Raw genomic sequence first — 19,740 nt, forward strand, 5'->3', positions numbered from 1 at the left:
CCCTGACTCGGTGCCGAAGGCCACGTGTCCGTCATCACCAAAGTTGCCTTGGCTCGGGAGCTTGGGTACGATCGGGGAAGGTCAGCTATGAGCACCCCCTCTCGCCCGGTCCGAAAACCGGCCTCTACTAACCGTGATATCCAGTTTTGAAAACGTTATGTGTTCTTATTCCATTTATTAGCCTAGAATTACTATGTTATGTGCACAGCACACAAGTATAGACTAGATTGCCTAATTTGGAAATAAACATTGCATGCCCGTTTGTCTTGGAAAATGTTTTGGAATTTGCTACTCGCAAGTAGGTTAAAATACGGGTTTCAACGAGTTTTTCTAACTCAGACAATCCAACCTTCACCCACAGGCATTCAAACAGTTTATCACATAAGCATCTAGCCACATGGTAAGCATGCTGTCATGATAGCATTCACACGCATGAGATATGCTAAAGCATAAATGCTTACCGAGTACTCCGAGCCAAAACAATAAACTCGTTAGCCAACATGCATGGTCCTAGTTCATGTCAATTTGACTAATGCAACACATACAGGATGTAATCAGGATAGGCTCGGCTAACCTAAACATGGCATGTGAAAATGCACAAGTAGCATGTATTCAAGTTAGATTTGAAATACTAATGCAGTTAGCATGATGCGCCGAGCCCGGTGCATGCAATGCTGATGAATGATGCACGCATGCATAGCATAAGGTATGCTAAATTAAACATGTCCTATTACTAACCATCAAAGCAGGTAAATAAAAGGGAAGAAAGACGTGGGGTTGGGAGACATACACACACTCATGCACACTTATTACATAATTGCCTTCACTCGGAGGGTCCAAATAAATATTACAGTCCGCGTAATAAACGCATAAATTATTACAGAATTTCTAATTAATTAACAGAATGAATGCAAAGAAGAAAGGTGGCCACAGCCCCCGCCTTGGGATGTGCCAATGATGCATGCTTGAACCCGTCTCGCCAGGAAGGTCCGTACCATACCACTGTCGCCTCTGTTTTCACTGCCTTGCTTCTCTGAACAATGCCACAGTTCCAAGAAAGGTTCCTTGCATACTATAGAATACCATCGGCTGGAGGAAATTCCCACCGGCCATATATAATTTCCATCGGCTGCTGTTGGAGTTATCGGCCATTCACCAATGGCTGGTCGGCATTGAATTCTGCCGGTCGGCAGAAACTTCCTGCAGAAGACAGTTTTGACAGTAACAGAGGACAGACAGTATATGGCATGGGATTTCAGGCACATGTGAGCACGGTCATGTCTCCCATCATGTGTTGAACTCAGGGAAGCATGGCCCTCGATCCTCGAGCCATCAATTGTGCATGAATAGCCTAAGGGATCAAGGTTGCCACTTGATGTAAAAATGCATGCAACACACAAATGAGGACCAAGACCCTATCATGTCAAAGTCAAGGGGCCCGGTGACCGAGAGTTAAGACGCGTCACATCACTTATAGTATGGACGCTCCTTAACCCTCACACTTGGTTTGACACCCCAAACCAAATAATGCAATGCATGTTATGCAAACATGGCTCAAAATGCAACATGATACTAATTATGCAAGGCATGCCAAATGCCATGCAACTACTATGGCAAACATACAATGCTAGTCGTGCAAGATGCAAATGTGATGCAAATATGGACCAATATGCCATAAGGCTAGCATGGGACAACACCTTAATGAACCAAATAAGCAACAAGCATATGATAAGCATGCAATGGTGGACTTAAACCATAAAGGGGCAGACCTCAATCCACCCCGAAACAGTGGCCAAAGGTGCCCAAAATGATGGACAAACACTCATGCCAACACGCAAGCCAATGGACCTAAGGCTAAGGCACAAAAAGAGGCACTCTACTTCCATCAATATGACCATTCATGGCATGAATTAGAGAAGTAAAAACAGAATTTTAGCATGCAAAAATGGACTCCAAAACCCACTAATATGGCAGCTTAAGTGGCTCCAATGAGATGCATGCACCAAAACTCATTTCTAGGCATAAAAGGGCACACCCTCAAAGCATGAAAGAGGTCACATATGCAGGCATACAAACATGATTTATGGACTGAAATACGACCCTAAATGATGCCGAATCATGAGGATGGTCTAAGCTACACATGTTAGAGGCCAATATACTCAAGGCTTACAAGCCAAAACACAAAAGGATGACACCAAACATGGCAAGCATGACTGAAACAGATGGCCAACAGGTCTTAAACATGGTAGAATAATGCCAATACCTTCATGAAATTAGGCTAACACATGCAAGAATCATGGCTTAAACACAAGACGCATTTCTAGGCCAAATAGAGGAATGTAAAGCAAGTATGTTAAGCATGCACAAATCCGACCAAAAACAGAGATGACATATGACCTAGAGACACCCAAAAACCTCTGAAATAGGGCCAAAATCAATCAAGCATGCATGTTACTCTTTAAGCCAAAAGACAAGGAAATTAGGCAATGAAGGGAGAGGGGTGTCCCTCCCCTATATAGGACTTCAAACCACCTTCCTCACCACTAAAAATCCCCTGGTTTTTAGTGGTGAGAAGACCAAGATATTCAAGCAAACAACGCCTCACAAAGGAGGCACCAAAAAGGCCAAATAAGGCCTAAGAGGATGAGTTTGAACTCAAACCACAAAACAACCTTAATGAAAGTTCTTAAGCATAAAAATATAAGCCTTTTTTATGTTATGCACAAAGCCTAAATCAGCAATCAAGACAGGTAAAAAACTAGTGCAAGTTTGGGGAAACTAAAGCAAAGTGATTACCCTTGAAGAACACCTCAAGAACAGCCAATGCAGCCCTCTTCTTTTGATCAAAAATCAGTCCAAAAACTCAAGAATCAACCCTCCAAGCCTCTCAATCTCGGAGCGAGGTGTAATGGTATGTGTTTTAGTGCAAAAGTAAGGCCAAAATGCACTTTTGGGCTACCAAACACACACTAAGGGAGGAGAGAGAGGGAAATATAGAGAGAGATGATATATCTAGCAGATATATGTATATAAGCTCTGGTTTTTTAGGTTTAAAGCTCCAACCTTAAACAATGGAGGAGGAGGGCTCTATATATAGCCTAAGCAAATGGTTCTTGGCTTCTCCAAGAAGCCAAGTGAAAGGGGCAAAGGGTGCAAAGGAGTCTAGGCTTCTTGGAGAAGCTAAAACAGCTGGCCAAGCTTCTCCAAGAAGCTTAGCCAAGGGTTCATCCTTCTAGAAGGATCCAAAGGGGTTCAAAGGCTCATACCAGCCAGAAACTGCACAGGGAGGAGTGATGGTGCATTCCAGCTGGCACAGCTGGCATGCACCATGCCTCAAGGGTGCAAAGGAGTCACACCGGCCAGCAAAAGATGTCACCGGCAAAGAAAAGTGCCGATCGGCAGTATATTATGCCGACCGGCACTTTGATCTTAAGAAACCAAGCCCGGCGGCACGCTTGAACAGCCGGTGATGTGTGGGGATGCCTCACAAGGCATTCCCTGCCCCTCCAAGGCAAAACACAAGTGTTTGGTATAAAACCAGACACTAAACAAGCGAGTTCAGAGATCTCGAGGCAAGGCACGTAGCCGAGACCTCCGGGAACTCCAAACGAACACAAACATGGATGATCACCGGGTGTTCAAACGGTGACGTCCAAGTCTTGAGGACGGTCAAAAATGGGGTGTCTACACGGGGCCGGCTCCGCCCCCAATTCTACCTCAACTATCCAAGGCACCCACTCCCACCAATCAACCGGATTCTCCCTTCGAATTCGAGGTGGACCCCACGACATTAAAAGTAAGCAAGCTTGAAAAGCTGTTCAAGAAATCTCAGGGTGTCAAGACCATTCCAGATATCGAAGATGGGTACACTGACGTAGCCGTGACGCTGCCGGACAGGTTTAAGATGCCACACATTGACCGCTTTGACGAGTCCGGGGATCCCATGGTGCACTTACGACTGTTTTTAGATATATTAAGGCCGATGGGCCTCACCAGACTACAGAAGCTTTCTCTATTCGGACGAACCCTGTCGGGTGTGGTGGCCATCTGGTATGCAAAACTCCAAGATGCTGTTAAGAGGAATTGGGATGAGATTGCCGAGGCTTTTGTCGCTCAGTACTCCTATAATACACAGGTCGAGATCACAACCCATGATCTCGAGACGACTAGGCAGGAGCCTAAGGAGAGTTTTTCTGACTTGGTAACCCGGTGGAGGGCCAAGGCCTCAATGATGACCACTAGGCCCACTGACAAAGATCAAACTCGGATGATTGTGCGCAATCTCCAGCCCAAGCTTATGCAGAAAATGATTGTTCTCCCCTTCCTCACCTTCTCAGATTTACATGAGATGGGAGTACAAATTGAGGATGCTATGAAACAAGGTCTGATTGACCAAGACAGAGAACAACCCAGAAGAGCCTTCAACCGCAACAACAATACAGGCACAAGCAACACCACAACTGCCAAAGCTTCAGAAGTAAGCATGGTCACCACCACTCCCCCAAGAACCCTTATGGCTACACCATTCTTCGGCGCATCCGGTAGTAGCTCGCAAGCAGCTAGATATGCACCCAAGAGCCAAAGAGCCTTCACCCCACTATATATGCCCCTGTTCAAAGCTTTGGGGGTTTTAATCAGAAAAGGGCACTTGAAGCCCCTAGAGCCGCGGCCATTGCCAGAAAAACTTCCCCCTTCCCATAACCTAGCAAAGTACTGCGCATTTTACTAACATCATGGTCATGACACAGACCAATGCTATAGATTGCATCACGAGATCCAGGATCTCATCGACAATAGGGTAACTGTGCCTCCAGAGAAACCCAATGTCACGACCAACTGTCTCCCACCACACAACCAAGCTCCACCTCCCAAACGCATCAATTTTATCCAGACCAGGGTCATGTCATACGACCCCAGCATATATATCACCCGATCTCACCTACCCAAGCCGGAGGTGTTCCTTCCTGACAGCACTGACTTGTGCATGTTGGACATCTCCCGAACCTAACCCGAACCATTGGTGGTGGCTGTCGAAGACAAAATAGGGACAATTTCGGAGGAAGGTGGTACAGTAGATTCAGGGATTGAGGAATTGGGGAGCTTTGCTGGGGAGGTGTACGACCCAAGTGGCTACATTGCGTCAGCGGGTCAGATTAGGCCAAATGTGGAATTGTCAATAGGGGCAGAAATTTGTGTACTACAAGGGGATGGGTTTGATCAGAGGATAGAGGACTTAGCAGTTCTGGAAGGGGACATTGCTGACCTCCAGATTTTCAACAAACAAGATCCGGGGGACATGACGGTCAACTTGTTCGATTTTGAGGAGTCAGCAGAAGTCATAGGGTGGCTTGACGACCAACCAGATATTGTTGAAAAATCTCAGCTGGAAAAGGGCCCGTCGGGGGCAAGGACATCAATTGTGGCCGGAAAGGCCGGGGACCAGAATACATCATCGTAGAGCGCCGGTGCCAAGAATTTCACTCAGGATTTGGGCATTTTGAATACAGGAAGTTTGGAATAGCAGGCTACATTGACGCAGTTAGAACCAGAAGGAATCGAGGACTCTGAGAGAGCCAAAAAAGCCAAGGCCCCTGTGAGGATTGGACCTGCTGTGCACGCAAAGATAGAGTGTGCTACAAGCACTTGGACGGAAAATAATGCGAATACGGGGATAGTTACAACGGAGTTGGACAGGTGTCTGTCAGCTGCCGATGGAATGTGGTGGGAGGACGATGATCTATGTCTTGCCCACACAGATGAGGATTGGGGGAGTAACCAGCCGGATGATACCTAGTACATTGGTGAAGTTGACCATATGACTAGGAGTGGGCGGTATTTCAAGCCCCTGCACCTAGATCAACCAGAGGCATCCAGAAAGGATAAGGAGGCGGAGAAGCAGAAAGAGAAGCTTCTTGAAGACGAGGCCGTGCTGAAACAGTTGAAAAGGATACAAGCAGACATCTCCATCTGGGGACTGCTTATGGCTTCACGTGTGCATAGACAAGTTGTCTTATCGGCAATGGACAAGGCCAAACTCTTAATAGACACCACACCTGAACAGCTAGTGGGATTGGTTTTTCCGGGAGGAGGTTCCCCGACGTTGACCTTTTCTGACAAAGAACTACTGCTTGAGGGCGCAAATCACAACAAACCTCTCTACATCTCTGTGGATTGTAGAGGCAAGTGGGTACCGGTGGTTCTTGTCAACACGGGATCTGCCATTAATGTGTGCCCGTCCAGGACGGCATATGCAATTGGGTTGAAGCCCGCGGACTTCGTGCCAACTGCCCAGGTGATTCGGGCGTATGATAACACAAGCAAGGAGGTGATAGGGATTGTCAAAATTCAGACCCAGATTGGTCCAGGACAGCACGAGATTGACTTTCATGTCTTAGACGTTCCCGCAACCTTTAACCTACTTTTGGGGCGAACGTGGTTGCACCAGATAAAGACAGTTTCTTCCACCTTGCACCAGATGTTGAAATACCCTCACGGGAATGGGGTAGCTATAGTTTTTGGAAATTCATCAATCCATCTGCCGCCGAAGGTGTCTACACCAGTCTTGGAAATCGAGCATGGCATGGAGGATGTGTTCTTATCAGGGTTTACTCTGGCTAAGGCTCGAGTCGTGCAAAACATCTTGGCTGTTGAGGAGGGGATGTATGTCAGCGCTCAATCAGTTTACCTCACGAACAAACTCCAGCACGTCCTTGGGATAGGACTAAGAAAAAGTGGCCGGAAGGGCATTGCAATATCGGCCGAAGTGCCGCACAACCCATATACCTTTGGTTTGGGTTATCTGCCCACCAAGGAGGACTGGGTAAGGAAAGGCAAGGAGATGGCTGGGAGAGCCAGAGCAAAGCAGGCAGGGAAGCCTTATGAGTTAATGCACCGACCCATCCAAGGTACCCTAAACGGACGCTTCGTTCGGGAGGGGGAGGATTTCCCATTTTGTGGCTTCCCAGAGCCATGGCTGAATGCCGAAAAGAGGCGTCTGCCGGGATTTGAGATCTTCTTCGACCTGCAGTTATCAGGGGATGATGTTACCGAGAAGCAAGCAGACCCATCAGCTGAGGTTGAGCAGAATGAGAAAGTGGATTCTGAGAGCACATAATTTGAAATGGGGGTAGTGCTGGCTTGTCTACTTTCAGATCCTCTGATCGTACAAAAATGCTTGGGGGATAACTTCTCGGTGTCCATGATCGGGAATGGAACGGCTGCGAGCCCACCCACAAACATTTTGGATGCATTCATCGCATCCTCTCTCATCTGGCAGTATGAGGAGGGATTTTTATCAAGCAGCACCGGGTCAGGTAGTGAACCGGAATCTGATTCAACTGAATCTTTGGAGTCGGAATCAGGTTCCAGCTTGTCTGAGTCTTAGTCCGGTAATCCTGGGGGTGATAACCCAGATACCACAGTCCTGTCTAGGTAGTCTTTTTCTTTCTCTTTTGAGTCTGTTGTAACAGAGGAATCAGACGAATTGGATGTGCTTAATGAGAATGGAATAGTTATGGTTTCTGAGTACTTTTCTGTGCCTTTGATTTATTGTATTAATCAGGACTTTCAAAATTTTGATGAAAACGACGAGGAAGAAATTCCTTTGGTTTTACAATGTCTAATTGATCAAGAGTAGGAGAGATATGTTAAACCCTTGGTTGACGAAATCACTACAGTTAATGTGGGTACAGAGGAGGACCCGCGGCTGGTCCAGATCGGGTCCACGTTGTCTTCGCAGGAACGCGAGCGCTTAGTCGCTTTATTAAAAGATTTCAAAGATGTTTTTGCGTGGTCCTACGAAGACATGCCTAGAATCGATCCTGAGTGTAGACGCGCCCGCGTGTGGGGCCCTCGCTACAGTTCGGACTCGATTTTGTTACGGTTCTTAATCTGAACCAAAGAGTCCAAATCCGGCAAATCGTTTTGAGAAACAGATTTTTGAAAAGAGGTGCCAAACATGGACTGCTTTGCCAGATATAGAGTCGCCACCTAAATATTTTAAAATGGGGGAATTTAGGAAACCCTGACTCGGTGCCAAAGGCCACGTGTCCGTCATTGCCAAAGTTGCCTCGGCTCGGGAGCTTGGGTACAATCGGGGAAGGTCAGCTATGAGCACCCCCTCTCGCCCGGTCCGAAGACCGGCCTCTACTAACCGTGATATCCGATTTTGAAAACGTTATGTTTTCTTATTCCATTTATTAGCCTAGAATTACTATGTTATGCGCACAGCACACGAGTATAGACTAGATTGCCTAATTTGGAAATGAGCATTGCATATCCGTTTCTCTTGAAAAACATTTTGGAATTTGCTACTCGCAAGTAGGCTAAAATACGGATTTCAACGAGTTTTTCCAACTCAGACAACCCAACCTTCACCCACAGGCATTTAAACAGTTTATCACATAAGCATCTAGCCACATGTTAAGCATACTATCATGGTAGCATTCACACGCATGCGATATGCTAAAGCATTAAAATACTTACATAGTACTTCGCGCCAAAACAAAGAACTCGTTAGCAAACATGCATGATCCAAGTCCATGTTTAAATTTACTAATGCAACACATACCGGATGCAATTAGAATAGGCTCGGCTAACCTAAACATGGCATGTGAAATGCGATCAATTGATGCACGTATTCAATTTGGGATTGAAATACAAATGCAGTTAGCATGATGTACCGAGCCCGGTGCATGCAAGACAAATGTATGGATGCACGCATGCATAGCATAAGGTATGTAAATTAAACATAACCTATTACTAACCATCAAAGCAGGTAAGTAAAAGGGAGAAAGAAGTGGGGGTTGGAAGACATGCACACACGCACCCACACTTATTACAAATTTGCCCTCGCTCGGAGGGACCGAAAGAATAATACAAATCGAATAATGAATTAACTGACCTAGCTAATTAATTATTACAAGTTACCTAATTAGTTAATATACTAACTAAGCTTGGAAAAGTAGTAAACCGCCTCGGGAAGAGAGCTTAATGCAATGCATGCTCGGCCTTGCTCGGGAATTCACTGCCATACGCAATCTGCCTCTGTTTTCCCTGCTCTGCTCCTCTGAAGACTGTGAAAGTCTCAGAATTGCTTCTCTGGACATTGAAGAGTGCCACCGGCTGAATAGAATGGCCACCGGCAGTGGTGTGTGATCACCGGATATTAGTAAGGCTATCGGCGCATGAAGGATTGCCGGTCGGCAATGAACACTGCTGGTCGGCAGAAAGTTCCTGCAGAATCTGTTTGACAGCAGCAGAGGACAGAACTTTGCATGGCAATGCAATTCAAGCCATATATGCACCTACCAAGCCCCTTTTCATGTGTATGACTCAAAGGGACATGCTCCTTGATTCTCAGACCACCAATCGCGTATTTCAATGCGTGATGGCCCAAGAGACCAAGCGTGCACATTTTGATGTCAAATGAAATGCAATGCACACAATCAAACCAAGAGGCTTCTACCTCCATCATGACTTGGTTAGGAGGTAGAGCATGCATACCAATGCAATGCGACTCTAATCATGTGAGTTAGCATGCAACATGAGCATACAAGCAAGTGATGCACACTAGGTACATTAGACTAGGCAAACAAGCATACAAGCATGCCACAACTATGCAAACTACTCAGAGCATGCAAGGCGTGATCTAATCATGCAACATGCTAGTAAATTGACCAAGGGAATGCATGCCAAATGCAAATGATTTCAAGCATGCAACACATGCAACCAAAGCATGCAAACATGGGATAATGCAACAACACCTGAATGGCATGCAAGGGACGGACTTACACTAATTGGACGGCTCTAAGTTAGGTCCGAAACAGTGGCCAAAGCCAAGGAAATGAGGCCCAAAACACACGCACACATGTATGCAAATATGGTCCAATTCCTAAGGCTCACCAAAGAAGCATTGAACTACACTTAGTGCAACCACACATGGCATGAATTAAATGACTAAAAACAGAATTTTAGCATATTAAGACAAGGCCTAAAGATCACTTAGATGGCATCCAAATGACCTAAATTCAAAGGCATGCACAAATGCCAAAACATGGAGCATGCTACACAAGCTTTCAAAGCATTAAAGAGGTACCCAAGGCAAGCATACAAGCATGTTAAAGAGACTGAAATAGCATGGCAAATGGTCCTAACCCACTAAATTAAGGCAAGGATGCATGCTATACATTCACACACTTAAGGCCAACAAACCAAAAATGCAAAGGGGCTATACTAAGCATGCCAAAGTCGACCCAAACAACTATGGACAGACCTTAAACATGGAAAAATAAGCACAAAAGCTTCACAAGGCCAAGCCTAAAACATGCTAGAATAATGGTTTACAACCTAAGGCATGTTAAGGCCAATACATGGCATTACAAGGTAGGTATGCTAAGCATGCATGGTGTACCAAAACCAATTAAAAACAGAAGCATATTATAACATAATAGGCATAAAAATCAGCTAAGGCATGGTCAATATGAAGCTTAGCTAGGTGCTCCCTCAAGAGGCCAAAAATGGTCCTTTTCAAGGACAACAAGGAGAGGGGGTGGCCCTCTCCTTCCTAGGACCTCAAGGCACCATCCTCACCCCTGAAATCCCTCAAGATTTCAGTGGTGAGGAGGCCCAAACACCAAGGTCCCGGAGCTCACTCAAAATAGCACAAAATGCGGCTTCTCAAGGCCTAAGAGGGGTCAAACACCTCCAAACCACAAAACACTCTAAACAAACTATTTAGAGGGCCTAAAAAGAGAAATTTTTTATGTTATATACTAAGCTCAAAAATAGTTTTAAGATATGCAAAAATACAATGCAAAAATGGGGTAAAAAGGGACTAGTTTCTTACCCTTGAAGACCTCTTCAACAATGGTGGACCAGCTGCTCCTCCAAGCTCAAAACCACCCAAGAACCTCAAGAACAACCTCTTAGAACCTCAGTATCCAAGGGAAGGTGTAACACTATGTGTTTGTGTGCAATAGTAAGACACAAATACACTTAAACACACACAAAGGCCAAATGAGAGAGAGGTATAGAGATAGAATATGTATGGAACCCTAAACCTAAAACCAGAGCTCTCACACAACTTTTCTCTCTAAAATGTCTAACCCTAAAGCCAAGAGAGGAGGGCTCCTCTTATAGAGCTTTTTGCCTTGTGAAGCTTACAAGACAAGCTTCTAAAGAGAGAGATCCCTCCATACACGTGTATGAAGGGGAGCCAAATGCAAGACAGCTGTCTTAAAATATCTGCAAAAGCAGATAAACAGTAGTCGGCTGTTCAAAATTGCCATTTTGACAAAATGGACTGCCGACCGGCAACAAAGAGTGCCGACCGGCAATATACATTGCCGATGGCAACAAAACACCAGCCGGTGGCCTCTGGCCCTGGCCAGTGATGTGTGGGGATGCCTCACAAGGCATTGCCTGCCCCTCCAAGGCAAAACACAAGTGTTTGGTGCAAAACCAGACACTAAACAGTCGAGTTCAGAGATCCTGAGGCAAGGCGCGTAGCCGAGACCTCCGGGAACTCCAAACGAACACAAACATGGATGATCACTGGGTGTTCAAACGGTGACGTCCAAGTCTTGAGGACGGTCAAAAATGGGGTGTCTACAGTTGCCCCTCTCTGACAGAACTTGAAAGTCATAACAGTGATGGGAGTGAATGTCAAAGCCCAGAGACGACCCATTTTTGACAAGGCCGAAGACTTAGACAAACATGCAAGACAAACAAGGTATGCGCCCGAAGGCAGGGGCAAAATGCTAGACAATGCACGAAGCCGAACATAACTTCTGATCATGCAACGAAAAGCTGTAACGAAGCACACATGCAACAGTTTTAAGCTAGTGTACACCGAACTACACTACAATGCAGAAAGGATGTATGAGAATTATGCAATTCTCGAGACGTCTCACGCAGAGGAGACAATACCTGTCCGGTTCGTCTGGTCCCACCAGCTGCAAATGAACCGTACATACAATATCGTGCTGCAAGGAAAACAACTCAACAGGTACGATGTTATTAGCAACATGCATGACAATGTAAAAATGGATGCAAAATGATATGCAATATTTACAAAACAATGTATAAACAATGCAAATGAAGATGCAATGTAATTGAAACAATGCAAACTATATGGAAAGCAATTGAATCATGATCCAATCACGAGCGGTTCGAAATCACACCTATGTCAAATAGATTGATGGAGGTAACAAGTCCGTCTACCATAGAATGGTCCACTGAACTATGAGTAATGTAGACGGACACAAGAACAAGTATTGGAGGGGATTGACACAAGTGGGGAAACGACCCGCTGGAGAAAGGACTACGATCCTAATGCTGGATGCAAAAATTACACTACAATGTAATATATGAAAATGTTGGGGAGGTGGCAATGGATATGGCACGCGGGCCAAACCAAATCTTGCCTAGGCAAGGCATGTACGCATACAAGCCATGTTTAACATAGAATGGTCTACTGAACTATGCTTCGACACGAGAAGTATGGGCACATACCAGACCAAGCTTAACATGGAAAGGCGCAAGCCATAGATGGAAGGTGATGCAACGAATGCATGCGATCTACAATGCAATAGATATGGCACGTGGGCCAAACCAAATCTTGCCTAGGAAAGGCATGTACGCATACGAGCCATGTCTAACACAGAAAAGGTGCCGCAACCCTCAAACCAACATACCAGCGTGGAATAGGCACGTACACATGCAGAACTGTGCTTTAACGTGAAAAGTAAGGGCACATACCAGACCAAGCTCAACCTGGAAAGGCGCAAGCCATAAATGGAAGGTGATGCAATGAATGCATGCAAACTACAATGCAATATCTACAAATATGCAATGGAATGGATATTTACAATGGGTATGGCACGCGGGCCAAACCAATCTTGCCTAGGAAAGGCATGTACGCATACGAGCCATGTCTAACACAGAAAAGGTGCCGCAACCCTCAAACCAACATACCAGCGTGGAATAGGCGCGTACACATGCAGAACTGTGCTTTAATGTGAAAAGTAAGGGCACATACCAGACCAAGCTCAACCTGGAAAGGCGCAAGCTATAAATGGAAGGTGATGCAATGAATGCATGCAAACTACAATGCAATATCTACAAATATGCAATTGGAAGGGATATTTACAAAAATGCATGACAATGCAGTATGATGCGATCTACTGGGAAAAATGCAATGGATGCATGCAAGCTACAATGGAAATGCATGACAATGCACTATGATGCAACGGCTATGATTGCAGCTTTCCCTATCTTACCAACAGGGCGATATACTAGGTTGGTTCAGTATCCAGAACTGAGGCGCAGACATGCTGCCTCAATCTACGGGGCTTCCATACAGATTTCAAGCCGATGATACACCCCTGGGTATTTAAACCAGACTTTAGTCTCGGAACTCCCGAACCTTTGCGTTCTAGGCATAAACCGTTCGAACTCTAGTTTCCACCGTCCCAGTTGGTCTTCTAGGAACTCACCGCAAGCATAGGTAGGTGGCTTTACCAGACCACCGAAAGTCGTTCGGGCACGACAAACACCAAAGGAATTGCACCTTCAGAGGATTTAGGGTCTCCTAGACCGGGATGCAAAATGTATGCATGACAATGCATGTTTTTGTTTGTTGTTTTTTTTTTTTGGAATGCAAATGCATGATGATGCATGATTTTGAAGTGCGCGACAATGCGCGGCTTTTAAGGTACATGACAATGTAAATGGACTGTGCATAACGCACTAAAGGTCTTGCACCTTCTGAGGATTTAAGGTCTCCTAGACCGTGTAGATTGCACAAGAAATGCATATCAATGCAAGTGAACTTGAAATGCGCAATGACGTGCGGCTTAAAATACATGTATAATGCATCTTATCAAAAGTCGTTCGGGCACGACAAACACCGAAGGACTTGCACCTTCAGAGGATTTAGGGTCTCCTAGACCGTATATATACCTGTGCGGCTCGTCTGGTTGCACGAGCCTTAAATGAACCGTACATACAATATCGTGCCTAAAAAGAAAACAAACTTAACAGGTACAATGCATATTAATGTATTTGAAAATGCGTGACAACGCAAAACAAGTGGGAAGCATAACAATGCTGTGAAAGCACAGACATGTAAGTGGAGCACGCGGTCTATGCAAGCAACAAAATTGATCATAAACATGCGGTCTACGCAAGTAATGAAATCGAACAAACATGCGGTCTACGCAATCAAAACATGCGGTCTACGCAGGTAATGAAATTGAACAAACATGCGGTCTACGCAGGTAGTGAAGTTGAACAATAGAATGCGGTCTACGCAAGCAAAACATGCGGTCTACGCAAGTAATGAAATTGAACAATAGAATGCGATCTACGCAAGCAAAACATGCGGTCTACGCAGGTAATGAATTTGAACAATCATGCGGTCTACGCAAGCAAAACATGCAGTCTACGCAGGTAATGAAATTGAACAAACATGCGGTCTACGCAGGTAATGAAATTGAACAAACATGCGGTCTACGCAAGCAAAACATGCGGTCTACGCAGGTAATGAAATTGAACAATTATGCGGTCTACGCAAGCAAAACATGCGGTCTACGCAAGTAATGCAATTGAACAATAGAATGCGATCTACGCAAGCAAAACATGCGGTCTACGCAGGTAATGAATTTGAGCAATCATGCGGTCTACGCAAGCAAAACATGCGGTCTACACAAATAATGAAATTGAACAATTATGCGGTCTACGCAAGCAAAACATGCGGTCTACGCAGGTAATGAAAACGCAAACAAAACATGCGATCTACGCAGGTAATGAAATTGAACAAACATGCGGTCTACGCAGGCAAAACATGCGGTCTACGCAAGTAATGAAATTGATTGAATGCATGCCAGATGCAATGAGATGCGCAAAACCACGCGATGTGTTTTAGACAACGCAAGCGCACAGGACAATGCGATTGATATGCGATACGCATGGGGCAACTTTTGAGTTTTGTAAAAGCCAAAAGGATACGAAAAGGATACGCCTTGCACGAATTCAAGTGCCACGCACTGAAGACATGACCCGAGGTCAAAACGGAGGTCGGTTGAGCGTCAGAAATGAATGTTTTGCACTGTTTTGAGCACTAGAGGCCCTGGACCCCACACATAACTCAAACAAGGGTGTAAGAGGCTCAAAAATCACTGTAGGAGACCACCGGATGTCCACCGGCCATCAAAATGCATCACCGGCCGTCCACCGGCCATTATACAATTCCATCGGCACAATATTTTGCCAACCGGCAAAGAGTGTGGCCGACCGGCAAAGAATTCCTGTATCGGGGCAGTTCTGTCATTTCGCTACGGGTCTTTAAATATAAGGCCTCTAGCCCTATATTTCTCACACCCTCTTGCTGAAAAATTGCCTCTCTCTCTCTCTAGAGTGTTTTCGTCCTTCGATCTCCTCGTTTTCTTGCGTTCTAGCTCCCATTTCGTTGTTCGATTCGCGATCTCCTTCGTGTTTCGGACATTTTCAACCGAACGAAACTTTGTTTCGGTGTTTCTTTCTTGATTTTCGCCACTCGGGGCTTGTTTCCCTCGAGTTTTTCTCGATACCCGTACCTTTTCCGTACTCTGACTTTTTCGGCCTTTTTCGACCCTCTCGGGGTTTGACTTTTTGTTGAATTTTCGCCTTCTTGCCTGGTTTTTCGTCTTCCGGCCATTTTCGCATTCTCTTCGAGATGGCGGACGACCTTCCACAGGGCGGGGCCCCTCCAGAGCATGAGATGGACCCTGAGGTCAAGCCCTTGCCACCCCGCGTCCGGCCGTTCGATCCAGAGACTTACAGGCCTGCGGTTCATGAGATGCTTCTTGACGGACTACGCCAGTTCAGGAGCTTTGATAGGCACGTGCCACCTGAGCTACTACTGTGTGATCCTACCTCCCACCTGTCCTTCGGCACTTTCGAGGTAACTTTTCATCTCTGCTTTACTTTCTGCAATGTAGGATGCAAAACTGCCGTAGCTGGTTATGCTCTTTAACTGCTTAACTCTGATATACTGTATACTGTAGTTGATCGTAAACATACGTGCAACAGATATCTGTTTGAGACTGACACATGCACACACACTGCACTGACCCCGAATCACCCAAACACACGGCGCACACTGTATTTCACTGCATACACACTGGTACCCGTTATTGGCTTGAGTTTGAAAACATGCACACATGCCGTATTTGTCCTGGACCACTCGAATACACTGATGCATCACACGTCGTAGTTCACTGTAAGCACACCGGCACCCGGTATTTGTTTGAATCTGTTAAAACTTGCACGCATGCCGTATTTGCACTTGAACCATTCGAACGCACTGACACATCACACGTTGTAGTTCATTGTATGCTTCTTAGAATTGCATTTTGAATATTGCCTTGAAATTGTTGTTTTTGATTACAGGGGGATTCCCATACCATCTGCGGGTATGGGAATACCGTTGCTCGGGACTGGTACCTTGAGCTGCCAGATGCGGTTCGTGACATCGTCGACGAGGCCGGCCTTGGCATCTTCTGCAGGGGGCTCTCTCGACTGACTACTTGCAGGCTCTTGCTCGCTGCTCTAGCGGAGAGGTGGTGGGATACCACCAACTCCTTCCACTTCTCCGTCGCAGGGGACATGACGATGACCCCTTACGACTTTTCGATGCTTACTGGCATTGAGGTAGGGGGTGATCCGATCCCCTTCGACATGGATATGGACGAGTGGGACGCCACCCAGCTATACTTACTCGGCACTCAGCCTCCCTTCGCTCGAGCGGGGTTCATCAGGTATTCCTGGTTTGAGAGCCACTTTCGGGTCCAGCCGGCCTTGGCAGAGGAGGCGTAGATGTCTCCAGAGGAGGTGGACCAGTACACGAGGGGCTTTATCATGTTCCTCTTCGGGACGTCTCTCTTCGCCGATCGGGCGAACACCGTGCCCTTGTGCCTGTTGAGCGCGCTGGTGGACGTCAGGCAGATCCGCCATTATGACTGGGGTGGCGCAGGCCTAGCCACATTGTACGGTTACATGAGCTCTTCCTCCCGCCTCAGCGGACAGCTTCTCGGTGGCTATTGGCGAGCCTGGGAGGTACGTCCTCTTCCCTTTTTACATTTCTGCTTTTTGCCTTCTGTATTCCGCACACTGCACATATACTGTACACTGCCCCACACTGACTGTACACTGCACACCCGGCACACTCTGCACAACACAATGCACAACACACGGTTCTGCCGTTTTTGCTTTATTTTGTATTCTGCCTTATCTGATAGTCATACTGATATCTATCCTGCAGTTGTGGGTGTATGCCTACTTCCCTAGGCTTGCCCCAGTGCCCGATGAGGAGATCCTACTCGGCATCCCCTTCTCTCATCGCTTCGATGTGCGATGCGTGCGGAGACCACGTGAGTCTCTTATTTTCTTCCGCCGATACTTCGACACCATCACCGCTGCGGAGGTATGTTCAACTTTTAGAGTTCATTTTTTGGCTTTGCTTCGCACCGTATGTTTTCAATAACAGATAGATAATAAACTGCATTTCATTTTTAGATCACCTGGCAGCCCTGGGCTCTGTTGCCGGCCGTGGTGAGGGATCACTATGAGGGCTCAGGGGAGATTACCCGTTGCCGGATCTTGTTGGAGGGCCCGGTCTGTCGGGTTTGGTACCTGGGCGAGCGCTTCTTGCGTCAGACCCTAGGTTTACCGGAGCAAATAGTGCCGGGTCCGCCTCTTGGCCACATGAGAGATACAGAGAGGTTCACCGCCCGGGAGATGAGGGAGTACACCACCGGCTGGGGTGAGGAGCATCACAGAGGCGAGGGCGACTATGCAGAGTACGTCCGAACCTACATTATGCGACCCTTGAGCGGTGGTCGCTGAGCTAAGGGGGAGAGGCCAGCGGCGCCAGTAGCTGGAGCGGGGGCTGGGGTTGGAGCAGGCACATCGAGGAGGGCTCGATGGCATGGCATGAGCGGAGCCTGGGGGGGACGGGGGACCAGCTGGCCTGCCTTGCCCACCGTACTGTCATATAGAGGGCAGGATGGGGCAACTTACCAGATCCCCTTTGTTCCTCCCCCGGCTGGTCATGAGTTAGCCGGCATCCCCGACTTGCCTCCGGTATGTATTACTTCAGTTTGCATCTTGCATTTGCATTTCATTTCAATTTATTTGATATTCCGCAGAACACTGATATATCTTATACTCTTGTAGGCGTCCTCTGAGTACACCCGACAGTCTGTGGAGTTGAATGCCTCCATGATGGGGATGCTACAGCGGACCTTTGACCTCCTGGCCCTCTATAGTATTCCGGTATGTTCTTCTGACAATGGCCTTAAACCATTCATAAGCATGATTCGCGTAATCTGATGCATGACACAACACCTGACACACTGATCTCACAGCATCTGATACACTGCATACACTGCATTTATACACTGCATTCTGTACTTGATAAACTGCCCACGACTTTCACACACTGTATACTACATTCTGTACTGATACACTACTCTCGGCATTCACACACCGCACTCATACACTGCATTCTGCACTGATAAACTGCTCACGGCATTCTGACACTGTACTCACACACTGCATTCTGCACTGATACACTGCTCATAGTATTCTGATGTATTTGCCTTTTGTGCTTTTCAGCCTCCCTTCCAGATTCCTTCGGTGGGCGGTGCTCCAGCTGAGCCCTCTATTCCTGCTCGAGGAGGGCGTGGAGACGCTGTACGTCCCCATACCAGGGGAGGGCGTACTCATGTCGGGAGTAGCTCTCGAGCGTCGACCCCTGATGTTGATGATGATGACGATGATGAGTCCGAGGCAGAGGCAGAGGCCGGGTCATCTGAGGAGGCTGGAGACGACTCAGACTCAGGCTCAGATGGCGACGCTGATGATGATGCCCCTGGACCTTCGTCCAGGAAGAGGGCAAGGGCAGATCCCCGGGCCCGAGACTACTGAGGATGACCCAGATTGCTATTTTTCTTCTTCTTTTTTTTTTGTACTTTTTCTTTTGTTTTCTCTTTCTTTTTTCTCTTCGCTGGTAGTTAGATTACCTTGTACTGCCTCAGGCAGATTTTTGTTTTCCTCAAAACTTTGTACTTGAAAAAGATTATGAAATGAAACAAACTTTTTGCTTAAAAAGTGTTACATTTACATATCTCATGTATTACATCGCATCACATCATGTTACACCTCAATGTAAATGGAATTGATCTGTGGTCTGAATGTTGAACACTTGCATTATAATAACAAGATAACCAAACCAAGTAACAGCAAAGCAACCCATACAAACCACTGCTTAACCTGAACACACGGTCCACACTTTGCTGAGGATTAATCTGCATACGGCCCATAACCCAACACTTGGTTTATTCTGCACACGGCAAACTTTAAACAAAACAGCCCAATCTGACAAGACGATCTTCAAAGGTGAAACCAGCTAGGGTTGAAACATGCTCGGATGCCCCAAATTTTCCTTTCCTTCTTTTGCTTTGCACAGATGTAGAGAATGGCACAGCACTCCGAGCATAAACCATTAACTTTCGGAAAAAGGGGTTTTCTTAACCGGGGTATCGAGCCTACAACTGGATACAGCGGAAAAGGACTCAACAAAGGTACACGACCTAAACACAACGAGACACGCTTGGGAAAGACTAAAAACAAAAGGCGAGACCGACAAATCAAAAAGACACGACACACGGGCGTGCTAGCGAAGACATGGGACCTCAG

This window comes from Camellia sinensis, chromosome 6 (assembly GCF_055761805.1).
Source record: "Camellia sinensis isolate YWXY chromosome 6, ASM5576180v1, whole genome shotgun sequence".
NCBI classification, from domain to species: Eukaryota; Viridiplantae; Streptophyta; class Magnoliopsida; order Ericales; family Theaceae; genus Camellia; species Camellia sinensis.